This window comes from Phyllobates terribilis, unplaced genomic scaffold (genome assembly GCF_046119375.1).
Source record: "Phyllobates terribilis strain yellow unplaced genomic scaffold, ASM4611937v1 Scaffold_5338__1_contigs__length_52444, whole genome shotgun sequence".
NCBI lineage: Eukaryota > Metazoa > Chordata > Amphibia > Anura > Dendrobatidae > Phyllobates > Phyllobates terribilis.
In genome coordinates, this window is record NW_027368085.1 from 31802 (window position 1) to 46650 (window position 14849).

Consider the following 14849-nt stretch of genomic DNA (forward strand, 5'->3'; position numbering starts at 1 on the left):
GCAAACCACCGATACTCGACACAGGTTTATAATCTCTACACAATAAACACTCGCAAATAGTCTATGCAAATTCTGCTCGCTACCTAAAGACAAGACTTTTCAAATCGAATTATCAAGCCTAGCAATATGATCGATAATAATTAACCTAGTTTGCAACCTAGATAAAATCAAGATCAATTAATGAAATCAATAAATCACAAGAGATCATAAAACAATCCTGAAATTAACTTTAGAACATAAACATTAGAATTCTCACAACAAACCTAGAACAATGGCTTCAGCCGAAAGAGTGAACTAGAATGAACTTAGCCAGACATAGCCATCGAAAGCAATGAATACATATGGATGAATGATGGAAAAACAAACCAGGGAAGATGGTGTAAGTGGAACAAAGGTGGAAGCTTTCTCTTGGCTGCTGCTGAATTCTAACTAAATGAAAGTGTGAATGAATAATTAAGTAAAGATCCATCTAACCTAATTTCATAAAGGCTTATATAGTCTCCAATAAAAGGGAATAAAAAAATGCAAATAAATCAAAAGATGTGGAAATAACTAATAAAATATCGGATCAAATCTTCAATTAATGGGACGTCCATGTCTGCATCACGATCGTGACACAGGGGTCGCGATCGTGATTTCGCTCCAGTTTTCAGGTCTGTGGATGGTCACGATCGTGATGGAGAGTCTCGGTCATGACACCTCAACTGTAGCCAAGTCGCGATCGTGACATGCTTGTCTCGGTCGTGACATCTTCAACTGAGGCTGAATCCCGGTCGTGATGCTCCATATCGGTTATGACTGCTTCTCCTGAGATGGTCTTCGATCTTCTACAAGCGTCGAGGCAGCTCGGCTTCGCTTCTCGGCTTCTCCTGGGGTGTAGGCGTGACATACTTCATCTAGCTCCATCCCGAATGCACTAAAAGTGAGCACAACCGGGATCTCCACTCAAAACCACTCAAAACCACTTACGAGCATCTCGCAAATCCATAAATGAACTCCAAACCGGATTCCGGGGTTACCACTAGTTAAGCACCTAAACAACACTAAACCTAATCTAATAGTCGCTAGTTAACATCGTATAATAAGCTCCTATAAAAAAGGAGTCAAGATTTGATCTGGTGGATGAGCTTTCTTTTGCTGATAATTTCTCGTCACCATGGTGGTGGCTTCCGAGAAATCATCGAGCAAAGATGGAGTGACCTGTGAGGAAGAAGCACCCGAGGAGCTAGATGAATCAGGAGGAGGGATCAATGAGAACACTGAAGGTTGTACTATAGCCTTCTTGGATCTCGCTAGAGCCATTGGAGGTTGCCTGACACCCTTATTAGGTCAAGCCTCTGGGAGGGGCGCTGAAGATAAAGTGGGGGTCGCTTCAACAGGTTGAGAACCCAGTTCAGCAATAGGAGGTCCCGATTCACTTTTAGTGAGAATAGAACCCTCTATTCTAGGAAGCTCTGCTTCTGTAGTCTCTTCCTCTAGATCTTCATGAGTGTCATCTTGAGGTTGATCTATGGTGTGGCTGTCTTCTTGAGCACCCTCATACTGAGATGAAGGGGCTTGTTGGGTGTCCTCCTCATCATCACTCTCACCTTCAGGAGTGGTTTCTGAGGAAGTGTGATAAAGAGAACCTTGTGAACTGGGGCCTCACCTCACCTTGATCAGCTTCATCCTCATCGTCTTCATGAATGGGACGCTCATCGAAAGTCATATGAATGCTTTCCACAATTCGATTGGTCCTTCTGTTCAACACCTTGTATGCCTTGTTAGAGGGAGCATAGCCAAGAAACACAACTTCATTGTACTGGGCATCGAATTTACCAAGATTATCCTTACCATTATTGGGAGGTTTCCCTTTGAGTAACTCATAAGGTGTCTTCTTTATAATAGGCTTAAGCATAGCTTGATTGATGATGTAACAAGCTGCGCTTACAGCTTGAGCCCAGTAGTGCTGAGGGAGCCCACTAGCTATAAGCATGGTTCTGGCCATTTCTTCTAGTGTCCTATTCTTCCTTTCCACCACTCCGTTTTGTTAAGGCGTTCTCGGACTTGAAAAGTTATGATTGATTCCTTTCTCCCTGCAAAATGTTAGAAATTGCCCATTCTCAAACTCTATTCCATGATCTGAGCGAATGAAACGGAGAGGGAGATCTAAAGTCTTTTCCAGTATTAGTACTAAGGATGAGAACTCTTCAAAAGGTTCATTTTTTTTCTAAGGAAAAGATTCCAAGTAAAGCGAGAGAAGTCAGCAATCAACACACAGATATGACGATTACCTCATGTGCTTTGGACTGGAATGGGACCACATAAGTCCATATGGAGGAGCTCAAGGGGGTGATTGGTAGATACAAACTTGTTGGGGGAAGCTAAGGACTGGCACGTGATTTTAGAACAACCACACTTAGAGCAATGTTTCATTGAGTCGGGCTTGATCTTTGGGAGGCCTCTTACAAGCTACCTTGATTGAAGCTTGTTGAGGAGATGCAAGCTCGCATGTCCGAGGCACTGATGCCAGAGATTTGATTTCTCTTGTATGGTCGCTAGACAGAGGTTCTTGGAAGGAATGAAAGAGTGGTCGAACAAATAAGTGTTCTCGACCCTTTTTCCCTTCATAATTACCTCTTTGGATGGAGCTTTGACCACACACTCAGTTGTAGTGAAGGTAACTTTGTTCTTACCTTGGTCGTAGATCTGAGCGACACTCAGAAGGTTGAATTTTAACTTGTCAACCAATCTTACATTTCTTACTTGAATATCTTGAGTTAGTTGCATGCTTCTTGTTGCCTTAACTCTTCCTTGCTTTTTATCTCTGAAGGAAATACTACCTCCATCGCTATCTTGAAACAAGAGCAAGAATTATGGGTCGCCCGTCATATGACATGAGCAACCGTTTTCGATGTACCATTTTCTCTTTGTTTCAACCTGCATTTAATAAGAACTAATATTTTGGAACCCATTAAAGCTTAGGCTTCGTGGGAGGATTAGTTGAAGCACCACCTAATATAGATTTTCTAGGCACAGGTGCTCGGGGTTCGAGAGTCCCGAATATTTGAAGGTGTGGGCGCACGGGTGTGGCTTGTCTCAGCTTAGGACCATCTCCCGGATTAAATATCTCCCTACCTCACCTAAAGGTGGTCCTGGATCATACTCATTGAAGTACATCGGCGAGGAGACATCAACACCGAAGGCAGCAAGATAGAGGCAGTTGTCAATGTACCATTTGCTCTTTGTTTCAACCAACATTTAAGAAGAATTAATATTTGGGAACCCATCGAAGCTTAGGATTCATGGGAGTATAAGTTGAAGCACCGCCTAATATAGATTTTCTAGGTCTGACTTTAGTGGAAGGTGCAATAGGTTGATAGTAAGACGGGTCATTCAAATCTAGGACCTGATTAGGCTTAGATTTGTATGAAACATAGGGTTTGTTTTTAAGCGCCCTCTTACTTTCACACTCTTGCACTTTTATGACCATTTTTACCACAGTTAGTACAGTACAGATTGTATCTCACATATCCATACTTTCCCTTTCCTGGGCGAAATGGAGCTTTCTTCTCAAACTTAACATGTTGAGATTGAGGATTTTTAGCTTGCTTAAGATATAGCTTACGTTCTTTTCCCCCATGAAACCATCTTCTATTTTCTTTGGGTTCCTCCTCAAGAGCCTTCATCTTGTTTTCAAGATATTCATTCTTTCCTTTGCAATACTGAAGTTCTTTACAATTGATCTTTGTAGTTAATTCAAGAGTAAGAGGAATATCTATTGAACAAGATGGAGCTTCTTCAGGAGAATAGTCTAGCCCGGGTCTAGCTCTCACAAAGACAGTTTCATTTACAGTCTTTGCTTCAATAGACTGAGTTAGTGAGTCAAGCTTATTCATAATTGCGTCAAGATGGCTTGAAACAGTTGAATACCAAGCTTTCTTGAGACCTTTGCCTTTACATTGTTCGCAGAATTTTGTAAGGACAATAGTTTCAACACGTGATTTCTTGGATAATTCAACTGTTTTAGCTTGAAGTTCACTAATTTCCTCAGTGTACTCATTGGTTTGAGTAAGAAGGGTATCATTATCTTCTACCAGTCCTTCAAGTAGGCTAATAAATTCCTCTTTACGTAGAAGGTTAAGCTTTATAGAGGATACTTTTACTAGCTCGTCATTGTCTGATTCCTCCATTTCCATGATACACTTGTCTTGATTGTTTTCACCTAAATTGAGCTCGTCATTGGAGTCGCCCCATGCGGTGAAGAATACCTTTTTGGTCTCAGTTGTGCTCGTGCTCGCAGCAACCTTGGGATTGGTGCAAGTCTTGGCAAGGTGTCCCTTTTTCTAACAGTTGCAACAAACGAAGTTGCTGAGGTTCCTTTTGACAAGTTGCTCCTTCTTGAAGTTTCCTTTATTCTAGTGAACCTTCTTGACCATTTTGGTCATCATAGCGACCTCTGCATCTTCTTCATCTTTAGGGCATGTCTCGCTGTCTAGTCTTTGAAGAACTCTTGTGAGCTTGAGTGTTGTTCCCTTGGCTTCTTTAGAAGATTACATGTGTTCTTGATCTTGTAACTCATGGACGTGGAACTTTCTAGCAAGCACAGAGACAGGTAATTCTTTTGTCTCTTTTAGCATGAGCATGATCTTTTTAGTTATGTAAAAATTCTGATTGACACCATGAATAAATGCCAAGGAAAGCTCCCATGCTTCAATGACAATTCTTGTGGACGTCATCTTGTCAGCGAGAACTTGGAAGCGAGAGTGATAACTTGAAATGGACTCTGTTTCAGTCATTTGAAATGAGTGAAATTCTTGTTGCAGCTTGAATTTTCTGTTGTTCTTCATGTCTTCACTGCCTTTGGTGCATGTCAATTATGGCTTTCCACATTGCTTTCTCCATGTGAATGCTCATAATCTTGTCCATGTCTTTGCGTTGTAGAAAATTCAAGATCAAATTCCTTGCCTTTGTGTTTATATCAATTAAGGCATACTCAGCTGGACCCCTGAAGTTTCTTTGGTTGATACTGGCACTGCTTCATCACCATTCTCGATATTCATCCAACACTGGAAGTCGATTTGTTAAATGTAATTTCAAGTCATCACCTCCCACCATTCGAGTTCGCCTTCCATCAGGAGATGTGGATTGTTGAGAGATATCTCGAGGTTATGGAAGTTGTTGAGCACTTTGTCTTGAGTCATGGTTGAATCTTGAGGAGAGTGAAGATTTTTTTGGTCAGATTCAGGCTCTGATACCAATTGTAGGATCGGGGAGGGGAGCTTCTTCACAAATAAAGTCTCAAAGACTTATAGTTTGATCTAGAGTGCGGAAGAAAGAAGCTAGTGTGTAGATCAATAAATTTCACTCAACAAGATGAGAACTTTAGACTTCTAGTAAGTCCATGATAAAACTCATTACTAAACTTTTTATTAAATAAAACTCGCTTACACTTGTGTTTCTTAGAAATGATGCAATTCTCTCTACATAACTTGCACTCTGAATCTTCCTCCAAGACTTTGCCTAAACACTCTCAAATTAACTTTACAAAATAAACTCTCTCTTTATGAACCTAAGAAATCAACAATCCTTGCATTGGTTCCAGATTTTCCTATTTATTGAAAACTAATAAGCTAGCTTCCTATACAATTTAAATACAAAACATGTTTAATTCTCATTGACTAACAAGAATTGCTTTACCAAGTTTGTTGAACCGACTCTGACTTTGATTTAGTGGTCGACGCGTGGTAGAGCTTGCTAAACAGATTCTCAGACGCGCGCTCTCCACTTTCATAAAGGAGAACACGTGTATGACTGATCTCACTCGGTCAATTGAAACTTGCAACCAGTTGAGCTTCATGTTTATCACATGTGCTATTCAAGAACCTGTCCAAAGCGTGTTTTCTCTCTTTTGTCTTTTTGAGATGCGTCGGTCCTTGTTTCAGCTCGCTGTTGCACTTAATCTCTCACCAGAAACTTCAACGTGACCATCTCACTGGTAAACGTCCTTAAAAACTCTTAAGCGAGACTATAACACTTGTTATTTGTTATAAGCGACACTTGTATATTATAAGGTAAACTCTTATATTTTCAAACAATTCCTGTAACATTGTAAACTTGTGCAAACTATGAGATATTAAGTTTATAATTATCAAAACTTAAAAAACTAATTTAAAATATTGTAACTTAACTAACAACATGTGTCAGGAAGAGGTGCCATCACGCAAGGTTCTATGCGTAGTTGAACTTACCTGGCAAGATCCGAAGGAAAACTTGGATAAATTGGCCCGTCAAGGATAAATGGTAATTAACGTCACCATCAATTATGAATCGAGGTATGGAGTGGTGTGCATGCAAACTTGTGACCTACAAACGCGCATTTTAACAATGTACTCATATATCGCATTATGTATGCTCTGGTTTAGCTTTTTTATGCGAACACCTTAAAATTTTGCCCATATTGTTCAAACATCTGAAGTCTTGATCGGAACAAGCGTTCTCATACGAGTTTTCTTTCCTTTAAATACTTCATTTTTATCTTTCATAGTGTCATCTATTATGATTTGAATATGTTAAACATAGAATAGTAATTATATATTAAACTTCATTTCTGATTTACATAAAACTAGTGTAAGACCCGTGCCATGCACGGGCTTGAAAAAACTTATTGTTTAATGTTAATTTTATTATATAAAGACAACTAAAAATATATATGAGAAATAAACTATTGAAGATGCAAAATATAAACGTACTTAATTGTAATAAATATAATCTAAACATTGTTAAACACTTCTTAAAAAACAACGTTGGTTGTAGTGTTCGACCGTCTTCCTTCTTTATCGCATACTTATATCTTCAAACACTTCTTGCTTGTTACCCTCGAACACGCAACGTAAAGTTGACCATGAGTGAAAACAGCTCGTGGAAGATAGATACCAACACTTGAAAGAGCCTGTCCCTGACTCTTGTTGATTGTCATAGCAAAACAAACACTAACTGGGAATTGTCTGCGCGTGAACTTGAAAGGGAGTCCAGAATCAGTAGGAGTCAACGACATCCGGGGGATCAAGACCGAATGACCAATGTTGTTACCTGATATAATGCGGCCTTTTATAACATGCTTACCAAGATCAGTTATAATTAGCCTTGTTCCATTGACCAACCCTGTTGATTGATCAATGTTTCTAAGCAGCATAACAGGGACGCCAATCTTTAGTTTCAACTGGTGATGTGGAATTCCAGAAACTCTTATTGTGTTTAAATAGTCCGGTGTGTATATTTCTGTATCAACATCTGGATGAAAATCTGATTTGCATAGGCTATCAGAACTCAAGTACTCAATTTCTTCTCCCGGAAGCAAAGACAACACAAAGTGATTAATCTGTTCTACCTCTTCGTGTGTAGGTACAAGAATTGCACGCTCTTCAAAATAGTTGGAAAACTGGTGAACAGTAGAAAGAGAAGGATAAACTGTTTCAACAATTGCCTCAATAGGATCAAGATGGAAGTTGTGTACCAACAAATCATCGGGGATGTCGATAGTGGCCTCTCCGTAATGTCTTCTCCAATATCTCCATTTCCGATGCTCAATATCCAATCAAAAAACTCTTTCACTTCTTCTCTTTCGTTAACAGTATTTCCTTGTTGAATTCTCATGTTTTTCGTCAATGTCAGTACTTTGCAATGCTTCCATAAGTAGGATGAATTAATAGTTGCATACACTATATCATGCCTGCTACCATTTGGAATAACTGAAAGAATTTGTCTAAAATCTCCTCCAAATATAACAACCTTACCTCCAAAAGGTTGATCAGAAAACTCTTTCGTTGGTAGATTGTGGAGTTATACAACTTATTAATGATATACAGTTCATTTTTAATAGAAGTTGTTGAAAACACAAATGAGATATGATTAATCTGAAATTTTGAAAGGAAAACCTATAAAATCTGATTCATGTGGTTGTATTATAATATATGTGTACCTTTTTGCTTCCTATTAGCAAGTACGATAAACGTTTTGTAACTTAACTATATTGTTCCTCTTTTTATTTTTCTACCTCTACTTACTTATTTGTACACAGATAGATAGATTGATTATGTATTTGTTTGTGTATAGGGTTTTAATGGTTTAATCTCCAATGAAAATAGCTAGATAAGACTTGATAAACCTTATTAGACTGGTTTAAGGTTAGTTCTCTATTGTGATTTTCATTTTCATTATGATTCTGTAAAATATGATTCAATGGTTGTAAAATATGATTCAATTGATTTTCATTTTCATTTCATGACCTGTAAAATATAATTCATATGGTTGTATTCTAAATTTCTAATATATGTATACCTTTTTGCTTCTTATCAATTGTCATCAAACTTGTGTCTTCAACTGATTTTGATTCTTTCATTGCTCCTGCAAAATTGAAATTACAATTAATTACATTTATTGATATCTAAGTATTATATTGCTGTTTTGGTACTTTCAGGTTTAGCTGGAAAAAGATTGATGTTGGCTGAAAACAGAAATCAAAATGGTTAAAACACAGCAGAATGGTTAAAGCAGGTATCCAAATCCTTAAACTACATCGGAATTTGCTGAAAACACAAATGAGATATGATTAATCTGAAATTTTTAAAGAAAAACCTTTAAAATTTGATTCATGTGGTTGTATTATAATATATGTGTACCTTTTTGCTTCTTATCAATTGTCGTCAAGCTTGTTTCTTCATCTGATTTGTCACCCTGCATGACCGAAAACTGAGAAATTGGCTTACACTTTGGTTGCTCATCCTGCAAATAGCATAAATAATGAACACTTAGGTTAATCAACAATACAACTTAATAGACTTTGAATCATGTGAACTGTGACTTCATACCTTGGTTTATACTGGAATTGTGGTTCTGCAGAGCTTCATTGGGGATAGACGTTATTTATATAGTTTAAGTCTTGATTTTAGGGTTTCCTTTTAATAGTGAAATATTATGATTGAATTGTAATATGGGCTGATTCACATACCGAAATTGGTGAAGGTATATTCAAAATAAAGAAACTGCCATATTCTAACATTGTATTAATTTTATTTGTGCAGATTCTATGATTGAAGACATGTATGAAATGGGCAATTAAAGATATTGGCCTAATTTATTGGTTTTTCTTTTATTTTCGTTGGTAGATTGTGGAGTTTATTTGAGTTCAAGAAATTGTAATAAGGCAATTTTATATATTTTGCTTGATTTACGTTATTTATATAGTTTAAGTCTTGATTTTAGGGTTTCCTTTTGATAGTGAAATATTATGATTGAATTGTAATATGGGCTGATTCACATACCGAGATTGGTGAAGGTATATTCAAAATAAAGAAACTGCCATATTCTAACATTGTATTAATTTTATTTGTGCAGATTCTATGATTGAAGACATGTATGAAATGGGCAATTAAAGATATTGACCTGATTTATTGGTTTTTCTTTTATTTTCGTTGATAGATTGTGGAGTTTATTTGAGTTCAGGAAATTGTAATAAGGCAATTTTATATATTTTGCTTGATTTATTTGGTTTAGTCGTTTATTTCTTGGGGCAGATTATGGACAAATTTTGGCAATTTTTAAAAGGTGTAGGTAGCAGCTCTTTATAATTGGTTTATTTTTCTGATTTAGGTCTGAATGCATTTAGGTCATTTTCTCGTTTAGGAATGAAATAATGACTCTATAATCTCGTAATAAAATATTATACATTAAATGGGTCCCGCCTGTTTGTAAGTTGTCTGTATGAATGACATCTGACAATTTTCTGAACTTTAACTGTGAGAGCGACACGTGGCGAGGACGAATTTTAGGCTGTTTATGTCTGTTCCTTTAGTATTATATAGGTAGATATATCTCCTTATATAGATATATAGGTTAAATCTTTGGGGAATTAAGATAGAATATTAACAACACAATTCTAACAAGATAATCCTAACAAGATAATGTTTCCCAATACACCCCCTCAAGTTGGAGCATGTAGATTTGTAATGTTCAACTTGCACGAAAGGTACTTGAATTGTTTCTTGCCTAGAGTCTTCGTAAATTGTTCGTCGGTTGTTTCGACGTTTAAATGTGTGTAGTGGTAACGAGACCGAATTGTATCATATCACGCATGAAGTGGTCAATTTCAACGTGCTTTGTCCGTTCATGAAAGACCGGATTAACGGCAATGTGTAGTGCAGACTTGCTGTCACAAAAGACACGGGAAGAACTCGACAAAGAGATGCCGAGTGAACCAAGAATTGCAATTAATCAACGTAACTCTGAACAAAATGTAGCCATTGCGCGGTACTCGGCTTCAGTTGAAGAGCGGGACACCATAGCTTGTTTCCTTGTCTTCCATGAGGCATGAGAATTGTCGAGTTGTACAAAAAAGCCAGAGATGGAACGTCTTGTAGTTGGGCACGTTGCCCAGTCCCAATCAAAGAAAGCAATGATAGTCATCGGATTGGAGGATGACAAGAACAATCCTTGACCCAGACTTCCCTTTAAGTAGTGGAGAATCCGAACTGCGGCGTGCCAATGTGATTCACGAAGAGCATGCATGAATTGAGCTAGGAAGTGACTCGAGTAACATAATTATGGTCATACGATTGTCAAGTAAATCAAGCAACCAATTAGATTGTGATACCTCTCTAGATTATCAAACAGAGGATTGTCGTCAGTGGATAACCGGTGATGTTGTTCCATCAGATATGATGCTAGTTTAGCATCGAGAAGACCAGCTTTGACAAGGATGTCCAACACATACTTGCATTATGAGAGGAAGATACCCGACGGGTTGTGTGCAATTTCTATGCCAATAAAGTATTTCAGTTGGCCTAGATCTTTCATGTGAAAACATGAACCTAGATACTCCTTGAACCGGGTAATAGTAGGACGATCATTGCCAGAAATGGTTAAGTCGTCGACGTAGATTAGCACATGTAATGTATAATTACACGTGGCCAGTGTGAATAATGAATAATCGGCCTTGCTCTGTGTAAACCCAACTTCCCAAAGTGCATTGAAAAGCTTGGAGAACCAATTGCGAGGAACCTAACGAAACCCGTAAAGGGACTTCTTAAGACGACACACCTGGTCCGAACGAGCACCGACAAGTCCCAGTGGTACTTTCATATATACTTCCTCAGGAAGATTCCCATGAAGGAAAGTGTTGTGGACGTCCATTTGATAAAGTTCGTAACCCTTGATTGCGGACACTGACAAAAGTACACGCACACGCTTGTCATCTTAGCAATTGGGGAAAACGTCTATGTGTAGTCAATGCCCTCGACTTATCTATTACCGAGGACCACAAGACGAGCTTTGTAACCCTCGATGGCACAATCTGACTTATATTTAATTTTGTATACCCGTTTGTAACCGATTGATTTCTTGTCAAAGGGTAGAGAGGTGATGTCCCATTGCAAACATGGGCAGTCAAATCGGCATTCATTGCCTCACGTCGTTCATGGTGCTGAACAACGTCCTTGTAAGATATTGGATCAGTCGTCGAGCTAATTGCTGCAAGAAAAACCACAAAGCTCTTGGAAAAATTAGCACACGATACAACATTACTAACGTGATAGAGTGTACCGGAGGGCAGTGATTGTTGCATGGGCGTAGACTGAGAGACGATGGTTTGTTTAAAGGACAAGACGTACCACAGTAGTAGATGTCAAAATGAGTAGGCGGTTTACGATTACGCTTTTCCAAAACAGAGGACTATGCGGGTTCACTGATTGAAGAAGCAGGTTCACGAATAGTGTCTACATGTTCAAGAATTGTATGTGCATGTTCAGTAACTGTATGTGCAGGTTCAGGCACATTAGGCTAAAGATTAGCCGAAGACGAATTCACACTAGGTGAACTCCTTCTGTCTAGTGGCGTAGTAGAAGACAGGGACAAATCATCAAACATTGGTGGTGACCGTGACAAGGGCACGTTCGGGGTGGACGAGCGGGCTGTAATGAGCAAGGGAAGATATCCTCGTACAACTGCACATCCGGGAGATCAGAAACTACTCATTGTCTAGATCATATAGACGCCACCCTCTCTTATTTAGAGGATAACCAAGGAAGATGCAACAACGCCCCCGAGAACTGAACTTGTCTTGGCTTCGATAGAGGAGGCAAAATGTAAGCAACTGAATACCTTGAAATTGTCATACCGTGGTGGATGGCCACAAAGCATTTTGGAAGGAAATTTGTTTGGAAGAAGGGGCGTCGTTAGTCTATTAATAATGTAAGCAACGGTCGTCACACACTCACCCCAAAAGCATAAAGGTAAATGTGCTTGGAAGCTAAGTGTGCGAGCAACATTGAGTAGGTGTCGATGCTTGCGTTCGACAAGCCCGTTTTTTTGAAGCGTGTAGGTGCATGTAGTCTCAAAAATTATGCCTTGACGTTGAAAGTAGGACCGTAGAGGAAGGAACTCAGTGCCATTATTGGAACGCGCACACTCGATGGAAGTGTCAAATTGCCGATTGACGAGGGGGCAAAACTGTTGCACGAGATTTGCTACCTTGGTCTTAGAGATAAATTTTCTAACCCAAATCGCACGAGAGTGGTCATCGACTATAGTGAGAAAGTATGATACCCCCATCATAGACAGTGTACTAAAAGGACCCCACACATCCATGTGAATAAATAAAAAATATTATCTTATTTATTATTACTAGGAATGAAAGAACATCTAGTTTGTTTTCCTATGTGACAAGCAACACAAGATAATGTAGTATCTATCTTGCTACATTTAAAATTTAAACTAGGAAAAGATGAAATCACTATAGTAGAAAGGTGACCTAAACGACGATGCTAAAGTGCAGTCGATGCCGATGTAGACTGAACTGAAGACGCCCACGCTAGAGACCCAAGAAACTGTAACCAATAAACCCCACTGCTCTCTTCACCCACTCCAATCATTGTCCTCGAACTGATTTCCTGAATGACACAAAGTTGATCGGTTAAGAGAACAATGGATCGTAAATCTCTATTGATCTTGGAGAAGGATAACAAGTGGCAACTTAAGATAGGCATAAAAAACACATGATTAACCCGGATATTCCCAAATAATAATGAGCCAACACAAGTAGCAATAGTAATAGAGCCAGTAGGTAAGGTAACCGATACCGGAGAAACAAAGTGCATATTAGTAAGTAGGGAGAGGTCTCCCTTCATATGGAAAGACGCCCCTATATCAAGGATCTAGGGAAGAAGACATGTACCAGTATCGAGAGCAGTCGAAGAAGACAACGAAGCTAAGATTTTGAACATGTTCAACATAGAAGACCATTGATCGTTAGTGAGGGCCGGACCAACGCTGTGCGATATGTCGAGTTAGGAACTGTGGAGGTCCCAACTCCGGATTGTTGTGGGCGGGGTAAGCATGGCCCGGTTGAAGTTCCTTGCTGGACAAGCCATGATCACGACCAGCAGCCTATGACACTGCTTTCTTCGCCTTAAGCCAATCTGGAAACCCATGAATCTTAAAGGAGGTTGCTTTGTCGTGGCCTGAACAACCGCAATGCAAACATTTGAGGGAGTTCCGATCAACTGAAGTAGAGGACAAATAAGAGGATGTAGATTGTCTGGTAGACATAGATACAGGGTCAACCACGACGTCACGAGTGGTCACCTCAGTTTTGTGGATTTCTTCCTCGAGAACAAGCGCTAAAATCCTGTTAATGTCAGGAATTGGGTCTTGCGCGATGATGGACAAATGAAGGGTGCCATAGGTAGCATCATCCAGACCGATTAGGAAGTGGTAGACAATGTCTTCATCGCAACCTGCTTTCCTTAATGTAGATATATCATACACACACTTGTTGCAAGTGCAAGTGCAAGTGCGAGGGGACGAATATGCAAGTAGGTCGTCCCATAGTTTCTTAAAGACGCCGCAGTATGCGTCGATAGACTGTCCGTTTTGCTGATTGCGGACGAGTGTAGAAAGAAGATGCAGTTTACGTGGCCCATTCCCAACGGAAAAACAACTTCGTAGTTGATCACAGTTCACGAACCACGTTGAAATAATTTACGGAAGAACGTAGGGACGAGTTGATTGACTTGTGGATTCATCCAATCAACATTGAATTGACCATGTTCCAGTCCTCTAATTCTGATGTTCCTGCTGCCAATTTGGGTAGGGAGTCGTCCAAAAAACCGAGATTTCTTCGAGACCAAAATGAATTATGCATTGCATCTTACCATTCTTGGTAGTTTGAACTGTTAAGAGTGACAAAACAAATGCTAATACAAGGATGGTGGGATGGATGTAGGTAGCAGGGTGATTCGAAATTGGACATTGCATATTTGCGGTCGACCATGAAAGTGGAGCGGAAGATAGAGGGTAGGTAGTGTTTAAAGGTGGCAGAAGTATGATGTTGATGGTGGTTAAATAGGTGGTATGGATAGATGTAGGTGGAGGCAGAGGTAGGTTTAGAGTACCATGTTAAATGTAGAACGGTAATTGTATATTAAACTTCCTTGCTGATTTACATAGAATATTGTTGGTTATATGAACTAGCCCCTTAGTTCATGTAACTAATAATGTCACAGTTTTAATGATAACAAACAACCTTATGAACTAATATGTGTATTGAGTAAGATATCGCAGGAAATCGATAGGCCTTCGAGTTAATTAGGTGGTTTATGAATGGAAAGCAACGAGTTGAAGTAGAGATACAAGAGCGAGTCAAACGAGAAGAATAGCGCTTAACGCACTTAACCAGGAGCAAGGGAACCGGGTGCCACTGGAGGGCACCAAACACGAAGAGTGAAGAATCGACCTGAAGAGAAGTAAAGCGTTATACAAAGAGGACGCGCTCAAGGGAACCAAATACAATGAAGGGGACCGAGCGCGTACATATG

General features: G+C 39.2%; 2 pseudogenes; both read right to left on the reverse strand.

Moving 5' to 3' along the window:
• Positions 1-6751: 6751 nt before the first annotated feature.
• Positions 6752-9040, reverse strand: LOC141250077 (ATP-dependent DNA helicase PIF1-like; annotated as a pseudogene).
• A 1544-nt stretch (positions 9041-10584) lies between these two features.
• On the reverse strand, positions 10585-14284 carry LOC141250078 (uncharacterized; annotated as a pseudogene).
• Positions 14285-14849: the final 565 nt, after the last annotated feature.